The sequence below is a fragment of the Musca autumnalis genome, unplaced genomic scaffold (assembly GCF_047663935.1).
Source record: "Musca autumnalis isolate F117 unplaced genomic scaffold, ASM4766393v1 scaffold_2, whole genome shotgun sequence".
Classification (NCBI taxonomy): domain Eukaryota; kingdom Metazoa; phylum Arthropoda; class Insecta; order Diptera; family Muscidae; genus Musca; species Musca autumnalis.
The window spans coordinates 168,477,075-168,493,417 of record NW_027411755.1 but is presented as its reverse complement, the minus strand read 5'-3'; positions in this window follow the sequence as shown (position 1 = coordinate 168,493,417).

Here is a 16,343-nt window from a genome sequence, read left to right as displayed (position 1 = left end):
TATCATGTTGTGATAGATGGAAGACATTCATCCAGCGTGTTGGATGTACGATCGTTCCGAGGCGCAAACATTGATTCGGACCACTACCTTGTTGCAGCAAAGGTACGTAGCCGTCTAAACGTTGCAAATAAAGCACGAACAGACACAACGCGGAAGTTGGACATCGATAGGCTGCAAACACAACAGATATCCAAAGCATATTCCACTCAACTAGCCCAATTGCTTAACGCGAGCACTACTTGTCCCGAAAACATAACAACACAATGGCAAAATATTGCCCACTCCATGCAAACAGCCGCAAAATCCATACTTGGATTCCAGAGACCTCCACAAAGGAATTCATGGTATGACCAGCAGTGTCGTGCTGCTACCGAAGAGAAAGACGCGGCATATAGAGCTTCTTTACAATCAGTAGCAACGCGTAGCGCACGAGAGAGATATCGGGAGAAGAGAAACGTCTTTTCCGCAAGAAAAAGAGAGAAATGGAAAAGCGGGAGTGTGAAAAAATCGAGATGTACAGGAGCCAGAATGAAGTCCGAAAATTTTACCAAAGAGTGAAACATCAAACAGATGGCTTTGGTACAGGCACATCCTCCTGTAGAGACCAGCAAGGTAATCTGGTAACAGATACAGATAGCGTGCTCAGGATATGGAAGGAACATTTCTCCAATCTGCTGGTATCCAATAGTAGCGAAGACGATGATGCCACAGATCCAATCCCAGAAGATGGTATAGAATGTATACCGCCCGGCCAAGATGAGGTAAAAACAGCAATCAACCGGCTCAAGAATAGTAAAGCAGCAGGAGCCGATGGCTTACCAGCCGAGCTGTTTAAAACCGGAGGCGATGCGCTGATAAGGTGTATGCATCAGCTAGTTAGCACCGACGATTTGAACCTGAGAAAGGAGATAAGACTGTATGCTCCAACTATAGGGGCATAAGTCTTCTCCCTATTGCCTATAAGATAGTGTCAGGGATATTGTGCGAACAACTAAAGCCAATGGTCAACGAAATAATTGGACCATACCAATGTGGCTTTAGACTTGGCAAGTCCACCTTTTAACTGATACTAGGTCCTCAGTTAAAATTGGAAAGAACCTCTCCGAAGAATTTTGTACCAAAAGAGGTTTCAGACAAGGAGACAGCATTTCGTGTGACCTATTCAACATTTTGCTGGAAAAGGTAATACGAGATGCAAATGTCAAAAGAAATGGCACAATTTACACCACATGTTACTTGCCTATGCTGATGACATAGACATCATGGGACGATCAGTAAAGGAAGTAACTGATACCTTTAGGAAGGTCGAAGCAGAATCTGCGAAAGTGGGTCTGGCGGTAAACGGCGAAAAGACCAAATTGATGGTGTCGACGCGCAAAGCGTCCATAGAGCTCGGACCAACTGTGGAAGTTGGTACCTACAATTTTGAGGTAGTTAAAGACTTCGTCTACTTCGGCACTGCCATAAACACAACAAACAACATCAGTTGTGAAATAAGAAGAAGAATTTATTGGCCAACAGATGCTACTATGGTTTAAGTAAGCAATTTAAAAACAAAGCCACATCTCGTCAAACAATAATAACACTATACAAAACGCTGATACTACCCGTGCTAATGTATGGCTCCGAAGCATGGGTACTTGCGCAAGCAGATAAGGCAGTGCTTTGTGTGTTTGAGAGGAAAATTCTTCGAAATATCTACGGGCCGATTTGCGTTGACGGTGAATATCGACGTCGTATGAATCACGATCTATATAAGCTATACAAAGACATGCATATAGTTAAACGTATCGAGATGGAACGATTGCGTTGGCATGGCGGTGCACGCAGATTCGGCAGGCCTAAGCTTCGATGGAGCATACAAGTGGATAAAGAAATGAAAAGGAGCGGTATTCCAAAAAGTCAAGCGAAAAACAGAGAGGAATGGAGATCTTTTCCTAGTTCGGTCTATGGAACAAATGTTCTGTAATGGCCAACTAAGTAAGTAAGGTCGACCTTATGGGATTGCTCCTAAAACACTTCATTTTAAATAATTTCAATCATACTATATAGAATATGTTAACAGTTCGAGAATTCTGAATGGGTGAAACTCGGATTCATCAATTGTAAAACATTTTTGGTTTTCGCCATATACACTTTCATACGGACTAATCGAAAAAATGGCTTTAGACCTCAAGTATGTTTGGACGAAATCCGTTTCAGACAGTTTGGATGCGATTTAGCAATGTCTGTCCGTCTGGATTTAGCCTTAGTAATAGTTGGTTCAAACTTAGTTTAAGTTCTAAGATGAGCCATATCGGTCCACTCCTTCAGGTACCTCCCCCACAAAAGTTCAAAAATGTTTAGAAAAATGTTGCGCCCGATAACTCTTGAAGGGAGTAACCGATTTGGTACATACTTTGCACATCGTGCACATCATAGATTCCAATATGTACTCTATCGGGCCACTGCTACGGGTAACTCCCACACAAAATTTTGGAAAAGTTCAGCTTAGGGCCTGCTCTCGAATACTTCCTGACACCGTGTGTAGTGGTTGGAATGTAATGGTTGGAATGGTAATTTGGCCATCGTAATATCTTGTCCGAACTTAGTTTGGTTTCGAAAATGAGCCATATCACTCCACTCCTTTAGGTATATCCCACACAAAAGTTCAAAACTTTTCACAAAAAAAATGAGCACGATAACTCTCGAAGAGAGTATCCGATTTGATCCGTACTTTGAACATCGTAATATTTCTACGAGACATATACCGGGTTCGAATATAGACTATATATGTTAACTCCTTCGGGTACCTCCCACACAAAATTTCGCAAATTCAGTTTAAGGCGTTCCCTTGAATCACTTTGATATTTGTTGTAACAACTTGCATTCGCTGCCGTCATTAAAACAGTATAAGTTTTTTCAGGGACAAGTCCATACTTCCTGAGAAAATAAAAACCTATAAAAACCCTTATGGCATCATGTATAGTGGCTGAATGAAACGCACGATGACTCTCGAACGGATCAGCCGATCCCCCCAAAATTTGACTTTCGTAATATTTTTTTCAAACTTTTTTAAGATCGAAGATGGGCAGTTGAGCAGTTTACGGTGCCGCCACCAAAAAGATAAACAAATGTAACTAAAATTCGACGCGCTCTATCTGTTGTACGGAGCAACGGTCCAAACTTTTAATCTCCTAATATTTTGTCCAAATGTAGTTTTTCTTTTGAAATGGTCCATATCGGTCTTCACCCACTAAAGTTCAACATTTTTGTTTAAGTGCCGTTTAGGATCTGTTCGAAAATCCGTGGTTGATGGTATATCTCTGTCGGCCAAGCCGACTGATACTTTTTTACTAGTTTATGTTAACTTTCTCATTGGAGTTTTGCAGAACGATCGAAAAAGACGGTTTTTGACACACTAATATGAAGGCCAAACCAAAACTTAGACCTGAGTATAACAAGTTTGTTGGAGAGGTTTTTATACCCTCCAACATAGTATGGAGGTTGTTTTAAGTTTGTTTTTCCATTTGTACCGTTGACCTAATTCCTTGCGACCATACGAAATCGATCTAGCCATGATCGTGGGTTGCAATCATTCTAGCGCTTGTAATAACTGAGATAGACCGCTATAATTTTTCAAGCGAGAGTTTATTTTTCCATAGGAAAATGGGCTATATCGGCCCACTTCTTGGTATAGCCCCAATGAGAGCTGTTGTGAGAGTTTTATCTGCATTTTGTTTTTTTTACTGAACTACCGTTAATTCGATATTTCAGATTCTTAGTGGTCACAAATCGTATCCACCAACAATGTTTTATTGTAGGCCCCATATAACGACGGCACCCCCCGAATTTCGGTATTTTGAGGGTTTTAGCTAGCATTTGATAGTATCCCTCCCTGTGGCGTTCCTTCCCCAACTTTGTCTCTTATTTGCATGTCATAAAGCCCATAGCTTATCCATATATTCCTTAGCATATGGTTTATCCAGTTCGTTAGAGCCCTGTCTACCTGCAACTCGTCTAAAGAGTGTGTCAGCGTCTCGGTGCGGACGTTGTTAAAAGCGCCTACGATATCGATGCATATCATTTCGAAGGCTCCCTCTATATGGTGTACTACCTCATGTAAGGCGGTTTCCACTGATCTGCCTTTAACGTATACATTGTGTTTGTATTTTACTTTTATATTTTGTATTTTACTCTTTATCATGGTGTCGACCTCCGTTCCATTGTCTTAAATAAGAATGAAGTTAATCTTATAGGGCGATAAGATTTTGGTATTGCGTAGCTTGCTTTGCCAGGTTTAGGGATTAAAATTACCCTTTTTTCTTGCCAGGCTAGCGGAGTATAAGCACATTTTAAGCAAGCGTTGAAGATCCCGACCAGTTTGGACGTAATAAGGTCCACTTCCCTCTGTAGTAGGGCCGGGAAGATTTGACTTGTTGAGCTGCTTTGTATGGTGAAAAGCTCGTGATGGCTTGTTTGTCCATTGCGCTGTCGATTTTTGGTGCATCTTCTGATGAATCACAGCACTCAGTCGATGCCGTCGCTATTTTTAATCCTATGGTCTGAGACCTATGGTACCTCGTTTATTAGATTTTTCTAAACATATCGTCATATCTAGTACTTCCTCCCTAACTCTATTAACAAAGGTTGATGTATTTCCTGTATAAAGTGCAATCAGGTCGTTAGTATTCAAGTAGTCTATAAGGGCTTGACCCATTTGTTAGTGTTAGTACTTCCCCACGAGATGAGGTGTAAGTTAGCATCGCTATCTGCTAGTACTTCGTTACCTGTTTGCTTGATCCTTCTCACCAGTTGCTGCAATTCCGACCAAGGTGGTAATGCCGAGGAGTCAAACGGCAGGTATATTGACGCTAGGTATATGTTCCCATTCCCCGTCCTAAATACTGTGTGAAAGCATAAGTTTTTGTGGCATATAATGCAGGTCCTGGGGCGGGATCCCGTATTTGCGTACAAAATTTGATAATTTATATGGTTCAGTCCAGAAATCTTGTTTTTTATGATCCAAGGTTCTTGGACTAAACCAATATGTATATTACCTTTAGTTATTTTATCCATTAGGGCCAATGTTGCCGTCTCGCTCCGATGGAGATTGATCTAGATGACCTCAATCAATGGTCCTCTAGTAGGTTGGCTTCCTGGGAGTCGCTGATTTCTGCTTCTGCTCCTACCTCCTTAGTGTCTTTTAGTGGTTTTAGTGGTTGGTGGTTTTGGCATTCTCCTCATCTTGAAGTAGACTGAGTTCGAGACGAAATAAGCCTTGCCCTTAGTCTTGGCGAGCCAAGCAATTGAGAGATCGTCGATCCCCACCACAAGGAGAGTGCCGTCTTCTTTCTCCTCCCTGTGGAAAACCTCCAACCTCTTCACTGTTAAGGTCACATTTTGGACACCAAAGACCTCGAGCATGCGCTCCGTCTCGAGCTTGCAGCCGTATACCTTGACGTACACCGACGCATTGTTCAGATGAGGAATTTCGTCTTTCCTCACGATCTTTAGTCTGCCACTTTCCCATGGAGTTGCTATGCTGCTGACTACCTCCCCGAGAGCTGCAGAGTTTGTCTGTGGGTCCAAGTGGTACAATAGGAGGTCCCCCTGGGCTCACAGCAGTCGATTTTGATTGAGGCACACTCTTGCAGGATTTGTTTCAGTAGTTTGTTGTTAAACAATTTCTCGATCTCCGACAAATGGTCTTTGTGTAACCTTCCAGATCCTTTGCTGTTGTCGATTACTGCATAGCTCAAATCGTCTAGTACCTCTTGGCTACCTTGGCGCATGTCGATGGCGTCTTCGTTTCGGTTTTCGCATCCATCTTCCTCTTCTGGATGACCTTAGACTTCTTTGCCGAGTCCCCGGCCATTTCAGAAGATTCCGGTGTCGCACTCACCTTCTTCGTGGCCGAATTCGCCTCATCAGTCTCAGTTGAAGGATAATTTTGGCAGTATCCTCTGCGTTGGTCCTAATGATGTTTGTCCTGGGCATTTGGAGGTGGGAAGATTTTTTTTTTCTTACTGGGTTTGCCGCTTCCGAAGAAGTGGGAGGAGTGTCTGTGGTACCCTTTGAAGTATCCTGTTGTTGTTCTCTTTGAGCCCCTGAAACTGTACTCATTTCGTTGTTAGCTTTGCGATGCTGTTGCTCACTTCCTCCACCATCTTGTGGACTTCTACTTTTATGGGGGTTTCCACAACGGTGATGTTGGTGTTGCCGCAGCTGTCGGATTCGGGGTCCCTGCCATCCTCAGATGGTTGGGTCAAGTTAAGTCTCTCCCTGTGCTGTTATTTATCCTCCTCCGTTGTTACTCTAGGTTGTTGCAATAAGGGTTCATCACAATTATCCGTATTTTGTGGGTTTTAGCTACAGTTTTTGACTGAACTACCCGTATTTTGACAGTTGGGGTTCTCTGCAGTCACGAAGCTTCTCCTGTCGTTATCACTCTAGCAATCCACAGTTATATCGGTACCTCCCGATTTTCGATACACATTTTAAAGATTTTAGCTACACTTTTTAACCGAACACACAACACAACACTTCTGCACAAAAATTTTTCGACATGTTATGTTATAGCACCTATGTGATGGTACCTCCCGATCTTCGTCACTTTGAGGATTTTAATTACAATTTTAAACCGGACTAGCTTTTTTGCAATTTGAAGTTCGGTCCATGTTATAGTATATAGAATTTTAGCTACCGTAATTTAATGTGATTTGACATTTCAGTTTCCCAGTGTTCACAACTAAAATTAGGTACTTGGCATTCCATATAAGGTCAGAATATTTCAAGGTGCAGGATATAGACAAAAAAAAAAAAAATTGTTCCACAACATCCCATACGGGAAAAGGGAGACTTCTCTCAGACGTCTTTTTATACCCTCCACCATACAATGGAGGGTATAATTAAAGTTGTCATTCCGTTTGTAACACATCGAAATATTCCTCGGAGACCCTATAAAGTATATACATATGTATATTCTTGATCAGGGTAAAAATCTAAATCGACATAACCATGTCCGTCTGTCCGTCCATACACTGTTGAAATAATAAGATAGAGCTTTGTAATTTGGTATAAATGTTTTTTCACTCCTAAGATGTCGGTATTGCAAATGGGCTATATCGGTCCACGTTTTGATATAGCCCCCATAGAATGGTACCACGCGATTTTCGGTATTTTGAAGGTTTTCACCTCATTATCACACCGAAGTGGCTGAAATTTGGTACTTAGTCTTCGTTGGGGTGTAAAATTTTCTCCAAGAAATTAGTCGGTATAGGTCCACGCCTTCATATAGCCCCCATAGAACGGTACTTCCCTATTTCCTACTGAAATGCCTGAAATTTGGCATTTGGTCTTCATTTGTCGGTATAGGTCCACGCCTTTATATAGCCCACATAGAACGGTACCACCCGATTTCCGGTATTTTGAAGGTTTTAGCCTCATTATCGCACCGAAATGGCTAAAATTTGGTACTCAGTCTTCGTTGGGGTATAAAAATGTATCCCAGACATTTTTCGGTATAAGTCCACGCCTCTCTATAACTACCATAGAACGGTACGTCCCGATTTTCTGTATTTTGAAATTTGTCGGTATAGGCCCACTTTTCGATAAGGTCCCCATAGAATGTTACCTCCCGATTTTCGTAATTCTGAAGGTTGTGACGTCAATAACCCACCGAAAGACTGAAATATTCCACTTTATTTCTAAAGAAATGTTTGCACTTCATTTCTAAAGAAATTCTGGATAGGACCACGGCAGGGACGTAGCCAGGATTTCATTTCGGGGGGGGCCCACCTGACCAAAATTTTGAAAGTTCATGCTAGCGAAAATTTCTTATTTAGCAATGATGAAAACATTATTTTATACTTATATTACTGATGAAATAATCTTCATTACCATTTTTAATTAAACTGATGTAAGATTTCTTGGCCAATTTCCCCTTGTTTTCAGAACTTTTTTGACAATATATCAGAGTTAATATATATTCAAACAATAGATATATTAATAATCGCATATACTTTTGGGTGTATCATTTATCAAATAACTTACAACTACAGTGAACGTTATGTTATTCAGTGATATCACTTCGGTAAGACCAAGAGAAAGAGTATGCAATCGGAAAACCTTAGAAATATCTTAAGCTTTCCTTTGTTTCCTACTTCACAAAAGTTCAAAATCATGGCTTCAATTTTCCACTCCAATTTTATTGATTAATTTATGGAAAGAAAATGGGATTAGTAGAGAATTGATTTATGCAGAGGGCATGTTTGGATATCATGGCGTTATGCACTAGTAATTTTTGTATTTGCAGGTAGTTTTAGGAGTTATATAAATAAAGGAAAAATTCCGAGACACGTGTCTTTTTTGTCTTTTATCACGCTCTGGTGTCAAATATGGTCAGTTTTTCAATTTCGGAAATTCAGGTGTCCAATCGTTGTTACTGTTACTGTCATTGAAGTTATTCCCTAAAGATATGTTGGTGTCCAATCGTAGATCTTATCACAAAGAATTTCTGAAGACCGATAGTGGTTTTGTTGATAGAAAACTAATGCTGAGCAATAGTGAGTCTATCAATGATGAAATTCTAGCACCCAATCGTGGGTGTGAAGTCACAAATTCTGTGGCCCAATCGTGCATCTGTCAATAGACTATTTTGGCGTCCAATCGTCGGACTTCTCTTATAGAAATTCTTGCTTCATATCGTGGATTTTCTCATAAATAAAAAAATAAAAAATCGGGAACCCAGAAAACTCTTGTCTTGTCAGTCTTGAATATTTTTAAAATGAAATTCTGGCGCCCAGAATTTTAGCAAAAATCCATGAACACAATTTTTCCCAATATACATTTTTTGTACTCGCAGACTTTAGTCAAAATGTGCTTCATCGAAATAATGGTTTTAGGCCAAAGGAAATTTGGAGTCGACTTAGCTATTTACGTCCGTCTGGGTGGCTGCCTGGAGAACATGATAATTCTCGAACAGATCAACCGATTCGATCCGCTCTTTCGATAACCTTCCACTGAGTATTTGAAAAATTTTCAGAGAAGTACATAATTAGTAAATATACCTGTGTAAGCTTAAGACCTCAGAAGTCATGACTTCACTTCCTTTATGCTAATAATTTAGTTATAAGTAAAATATAAAATAAATAAATTAATAAATAAAAATACATCTCTGGAAACGGTTTGCTTTTTTGCAACAATTGTTCTCGGGGTCCATATTACTGCAATACAAGTTTTTTCAGGGACATGCCCATACTTCCAGAGAAAATGGCCCGAAATCTGTAAGGAACACCTACGGCCATCATGTGTAGTGGCTGGTGCGCCCGACAACTTTTGAACCGGATACTGCGTTGGTCCAAACATTGTTTATAGCAATATTTCTGCGAGCCTTATATAAAGTTCGTAGATGGTGATTTTCGGTCTACTCCTTCTGGTATTCCACCCCCCCAAATTGAAAAATTTTAGCTACAGTGGTATGTGCGATTTTTCTTGAACGGGACGACAGATTTGTTCCAAACTTTGGTTTTGTCCAAACTAAGTTTTAGCTGGAAAATGGATACATCCCAACATCACTTCTCTTCAAAATAGTTGTTTAATGCAGATTAAGGTCGGTATTCATTGTGTTTAGAGCGGTATTCTGTTTTTCGTGGGCAAGTCTATATTTTTTCTTGAAAAAAACGAAAATTATACTGTGACACTCTGAAATGACTGGTGGGCGCAATATATTTTAAAAGGGAATGACACCCAAAATAAGATATACTTTCAAAATGAACTATGTCGGTCCGGTCCATTTCTTCAGTTACCTCCTCTGTAACATTTGTGATCAATGATACAATCTATATTTTGTTAGTGAGTTCATACGTCCGAAAATGGCTACACAATTCTGAAAATCGCCTAATACATAGCTTTGGGTTAAAGGATTTTGGTTGTGTAGCCGCTATACGATCTGTCCATAGACTAAAGTTTCAGTTCACACAGGCTAAGGGTATATTCCTATCCGCAAAGCCGACTGATACTTGTCGAGATTTTGACGGATCTGAATCTGTTTCCGATCAGTTTTTTTTTTATTTCGCTTATCGTTATAAAGTTCTTTGCCGAAGAAGGAAAGAGGAACTATTCTAGAAATGTGCATCCATTGAAAGTACTTCCCAAAATGAAGATGAAATTCAATGTAATTTCGAATTATTTTAAATAATATGCAATAAATAAAATATAAACATTGACCTCAATCTCAATAATCTTTTTTTAACATTAGAAAGATCGAACAAAACATAAAAATACGTCAGTAAAATCCTTTTTTGTACAATAGACATTTAGGAAGAGACGAGTTTCAAATAATCTTAAAATATGATTGATATAGTTTTTTGTTTCAAACATAATAAAATTTGTAATTTTTATGATGTTCAAAATAGTTTATTACAAAAACGTGTTAGAGACGTATTGCTCTTATCAAAAGTTTCAAAAACAAAAGATCGCAAGGATGTTGTTTATAAGCCAAAGTATTGGACGTAATATGCTACAAACATCCAATAAATACACAGAAAAAAGTCTTGTTCTGAACTCAGTAACACTTACAGTCAGTCTAAAATTACGATTAAACGCTTAAACAATACCTTAAAACTTAAAACAATTATGCAGAAAATTGCTCTAAAAAGTGTTCAATATTTTTATACTTTCAAATATGTTGAACAATAAGTAGTTTAATAATTCTCTATAATACTTCCTTCAAATACCTTACATATTTCTTGAAAATTTTAAAACAGTTTAAAATTTTACTCAAAAATTAAAAAATGTGTAACATAAGCGGGCCCCCCGGGCCCGGCCCCCCCCCCCTGGCTACGTCGGTGGACCACGGTGACACTATGGGAGTTGTCTACTTAAGCATAAAGTGGAACCAAGAAAGATCATGTTATATCGACCCTTGTTATCTCATAATTAAACTAGAGCTATCTCTTTATAATGTATTCTTGATTAAAAAAAAACATTTCCAAGACCTCTCGCATTATCCTCTATCACATCATTTTGCTGCATATATAAATTCATTTATATTCACGCACTCTGTTTTTCTTTTTAGACAACATTTGACCTTTTTTCTTGTTGTTTTTTATTGTTGCTGCAATACAATTTTATTAAAATCCGTTTCTGTATTTTCCTGCAATCTAATGGCTATACTTCGGCTTCAATAGTTACCACTTGGAAGGTGAATGTTCAATTGCTGTTTAAAATTGCTAAAATAGAAAAGTAATGACAGCTACAATAAAGTATCGCTAGGAAAAGGATCAAACTGGCAAAATAGAAAAAGCTAACAAATCTGGTACAAGGGAATTAAAGGAAATTGAAAAGAAGAAATCTTACAAATATTTTGATTTCATTTACATATCATTTGGGAAATCACAGATTTCTCACAATTTATTTTTCATAACATTCTTCAGTGTCATGTCAATGGTAAGCGTAGCCATTGTAACGGTGTTACTGAAATTCAAATGTATTTTTTTTATTTGTTTAAAGTTTGTTCACACCTTATGTCCGTTACGAAAATATCGTATCGCATGCAAATAATTCAATTGTTGATGGAGGATTTGGTTGTGTTGTTGTTGCTGATGTTGTCGGAAAATTTGAAGGTTATTTGTGTATTCTTTTGATTTGTTTTCCTTCATTTTATTTTTTTGTTTATGTAAATGTATTGATGCGTTTGTCCCCGTGACTAACATTTATATATATTTTCCCCAACGACGGTTGGTGTGTTATCAGCGGGGATTTCAAATTGTAAAACTTTTCCCATTCATGCCATGGCTACCTTTACATTTTCAAGATAAAGTTGGTTGTTTTTTTTTTTTTTTTGTCTTCCCCCCTGTTTCGCTTTAAGCTGTATTGAAAAGTATAATCTCAGATTTTTTCACTCCAATTCAAAGTTAAATTGAGGTTTTGCTTTTTTCATTTTTGTTTTTTTTTCGTAGAAATGCGTTTGCCGTTGGAAAATAGATGATAAGAAAATCAGTTTTTAAATTGCAACAATAAAGACAGATGTCAATATATGCGGTTAGCAATCCTTATCTTATGTTTAATTTAAAATTTATCAGATATGACATTATTCGAAGAATTGTAGCAAATACAAATGCCAATTTCGTAAAGATATATCTGACTGCTGTTTGAGTTAGGGTTGATTATTACCTTTTTGTTGAAGATTTATTTTCATGGCGAAAATTCTTGGAATAAATATGTATTCTGTATTCCGTAAAAGCCATAGAACTGCGTCTGTGCCTCTTTGAGGATCTTCGTGGGATCTAATTTGAAATGATGAATTATTAGGCACAATATTATTATCTTATAAGAAGCAACGTGATAGCTATAATATTACGTAACTTTATTGCACAATCATCAATTAGTAACCGGTAATTTCAAGCATTATACCGCTTTTGTTATTTGGAAGAGCAACATCCAATGTAGCTTCGGTGTGAAATCCAATGTACAACATAAACATAAGTTAGCTAAGCCCAAATTTGGCAAAATCTGTAGCAAATTGTCTGTTACAATATCAAGGGCATATGTTTATTTCTCGGTGTGGGTCAATTTGCTCACACACAATTAAAAAAAAATGAGCTTTGTTATACCCTTCACCGTTATATGGAGGGTACAATTAAATTTGTCATTCCATTTGTAATTCATCGAAATATTCATCGGAGACCCTATAAAGTATATATATTTTTGATCAGGGTAAAATTCTAAGTCGATATAACCATTTCCGGCTGTCCTTCCGTCCGTCCGTCTCCGGAATCAAAATAAAGCTCGCTATTTTTAAGAAGAAGTCTCTATTACTCCTAGGATGTTTAGTATTGCAAATGGGCTATATCGGTAAACGTTTTGATATAGTCCCCATAGAACGTTACCACCCGTTTTTCGGTATTTTGAAGGTTTAAGCCTCATTATCACAGGGAAATGACTGAAATTTGGTACTTAGTCTTCGTTGGAGGAATACAATTTTCCACAAGAAATTTTGTCGGTATAGGTCCACGCCTTCATATAGTCCCCATAGAACGGTACCTCCCGATTTACGGTATTGTGAAGGTTGTGGCCACAATAATCTACCAAAACGGCTGAAATTTTTGTATGTGGTCCTCATTTGGGGAATCAAACGTTCCATATGAAATTTGTCGGTATAGGTACACGCCTTCATATAGAACCCATAGAACGTACATCCCGATTTACGGCATTTTGAAGGTTGTGGCCTCAATATTCCTCAGAAATGGTTGAAATTCGGTATTTAGTCTTCGGTGGGGGTAGAAAAGTTTCCCCCAGAAACTTGTCGATACAGGTCTACGATTAAGTATAAACCCCATTTCCGGTATGTTGAAGGCTGTGGCCTAAATATTCCAACGAAATGGCTGAAATTTTGTATGTGGTCTTCATATAGGCTATTAAACGTTCTATATGAAATTTGTCGGTATAGGTCCACACCTTCACATAGCCCCCATAGAAAGCTACCACCCGATTTTTGGCATTTTGAAGGTTTTAGCTTCATTATCACACGGCAATTTGGTAATTAGTCTTCGTTGGAGGTATAAAACTTTCCCCTGTAAATTTGTCGGTATAGGTCCACGCCTTCATATAGTCCCCATAGGACGGTACCTCCTGATTTACGGTATTTTGAAGGTTGTGGCCACAATAATCCACCGAAATTGCTGAAATTTTGGTATTTGGTCTTCGTTTGGGGTATTTAACGTTCCATATGAAATTTGTCGGTATAGGTCCACACCTTTATATAGCCCCCCGTAGAACGAACCTCCCGATTTTTGGTGTTTTGAAGGTTGTGGCTGTAGCCTCAATATTTCAGATGCCATCCGAAACCCACACCAAAATATGACTTTTTGGAAGCAAAATTTGCAAAAAGTGTATGAGAATTGTTCATTTCGGGGGGCCAGGGCCACCATGTCAACACGATAAGATCAGAAGTACGAACAAGATCCTCATGTCGCTGGCCGGCAGCACTTGTGGTGCTGATAAAGACAAATAAACAAATGCACGACACACTGCATTTGTTTAGCTGCCCAGCTACCCCACTTACTTGACTCCTGATTATCAATGGACGCAACCAGTCCAGGTTGCAGAATTCTTGAGTCTGGATACCGAGGAACCAGAACCTGATAACTGAAATAATGCATTAACGAACATATATGCGTTGCTACAACAACATGGACCATGTCGAATATGGACCTTATCGGTCAACATTTTGTTTATGTCTTGTTCATACTAACGCTAATTAGCTCTCTATTCGTTGTTCGAACCCAAATTACGATATAATTACTTCATTTCCCATACAAAATTTAGAGAACAACGATTTTTGTACATTGTTCAATTTAAAGTGCTCTCGGAACGACGATAAAATCCCATTAGAAAATCGAGTCTTCGATGACATTTTCGTCGACGATTCGTTGACGAATATTCCGAAATTGTCATCTACGACAACTTGCATGACCATGTCTTGCATTGTGTCTTGGCAACAAACCGAAAAATTCTCAAAAGTGTGCTTTGAAACAATTGTATAAATATTTATTCAAATATAAAATTTTTGATTTCTAATAAATATAAAATTATAAAGCAACAAAAATCTGAAACCGCGTTACTGATTAAACAGTTTGTATTTATACAAACTGAATTATGTAGAAAACGGTAAGTTAGAATAAATAGAATTAAATACTTTAAAATTAATTGTAGTTATTTTGAATAGGTGCATTTAGGTTGACAAACATTGAAAATTCCAGCGACTGTAATGTACAATGCCTGTGGTATATGGTAAGATTTTAGAATATTTAGGAGGTATTCACAATATTCATTTAAAATCATTTCTTTTTTCAGAATCCAAAAGTAAAGGGATGTCGCTTTTCGGTCGGCTGGGTTAAGAAGTGTAAAGCGTTATAAAGCTAGAAGAAAATGGTGGATTGCAGAACATACGGGGGCTAAGTATTATTAATTATTTAACTAATTTATTTTGTAAAAATTATATATATAAAATTTTATTATATATTTTATAATTTAATAAAAATTTGGCACACGACAACATAAACGAAATTGTCTTTAGTTGGGTCATCGATGACTAGTTGCAAGACAGGGTCGGTGAATCAGTCGTCGACGAAATACGGGGATTTTAGTCATCTAGACCGTCGTCGACGACAACTTCGCTTACCCTGTCGCCCAAGTTGTCGTGCATGAATACTGGGACACTTGTGTGAAAATGTCGTCAACGATCCCAAAGGGCTGTCTGCAAACAGTCGTGAACGAATTGGAAATATCGTGCACGATTCATCAATGTTGTCTTAAAGACACTTTCTACTGGGATATGTCCCATCTCTAACAAATGAGAGAATTTATCGAAATAAATTAATTATGACAGGAAAAATACAAAATTTAAAAATTTATTAAAAACTCAAACATTTTTAGAAAAACTGCAAAATATGAATGAAAAGTAAACGGTTTAACGACTAGTATAAATTCAAATCATAGCAAATTTTGTCGTCTTTTTCATTGCACTTGCATTTCTTGTCCATCGTTTCAAATTCGCGTACACATTTAGAAACAAAAATCAAATGCCTGCCGGAAAGACTGTATACCAAAAAATTATTTTGGAAGGTCTCTCTCTCGTTAATTATATCCTACACCACTATGTGGGGAGGGGTATTATAAGTTTGTTTTGGGAAAAATTCATGTAACACCACGAAATATTCGTCGGAGACCCCCAATGTGGTATACCAATCTTCATATCTCGACGAGATAAAGCGATTTTGAGATGTGTGTTCGTCCGTCCCTCCGTCCGTCCGTCTGTCCATTATAAATTGTAAACACGCTCCAGGCCGCAATTATGGACCGATCTTCACGAAATTTTGCATGGAGGTCGGGTTCAGACCAGAATAGATCCCTATTCTTATTGGTGATGATCGTGACATATTTAGCGGGTGAAATGGACCAAAAGCATAATTTTTATCCGATTTTGTAGCTGCTCTGTTGGTTGCAATATTAGCCCGATCGCTACAAAAATTCGAACAAGGTAACAGTATATGACAAAGAAGATACTTGCAATTTGAGATGGTGATCGGGTGATGTTTAGAGGATGAAATGGACCAAAACTTCTATGTGAAAATTGTGAAAATTTGTAATATACCGGTTATATCTTTATTCCTGCAAGAAACTTTCCGCCAAAGTAAATAATATTTAGAAGGTCATCTCTTGCCCTTTCCATTGATACCAATTATGTTGATTTACGCGGTCAGATAACAGAGTTACAGCCTAATATATCCAGTTTTTTGTTTGTAGTGTAATCATAAGCACAATAGAGACCGCAACTATAGCTCAATAGTCACGAAATT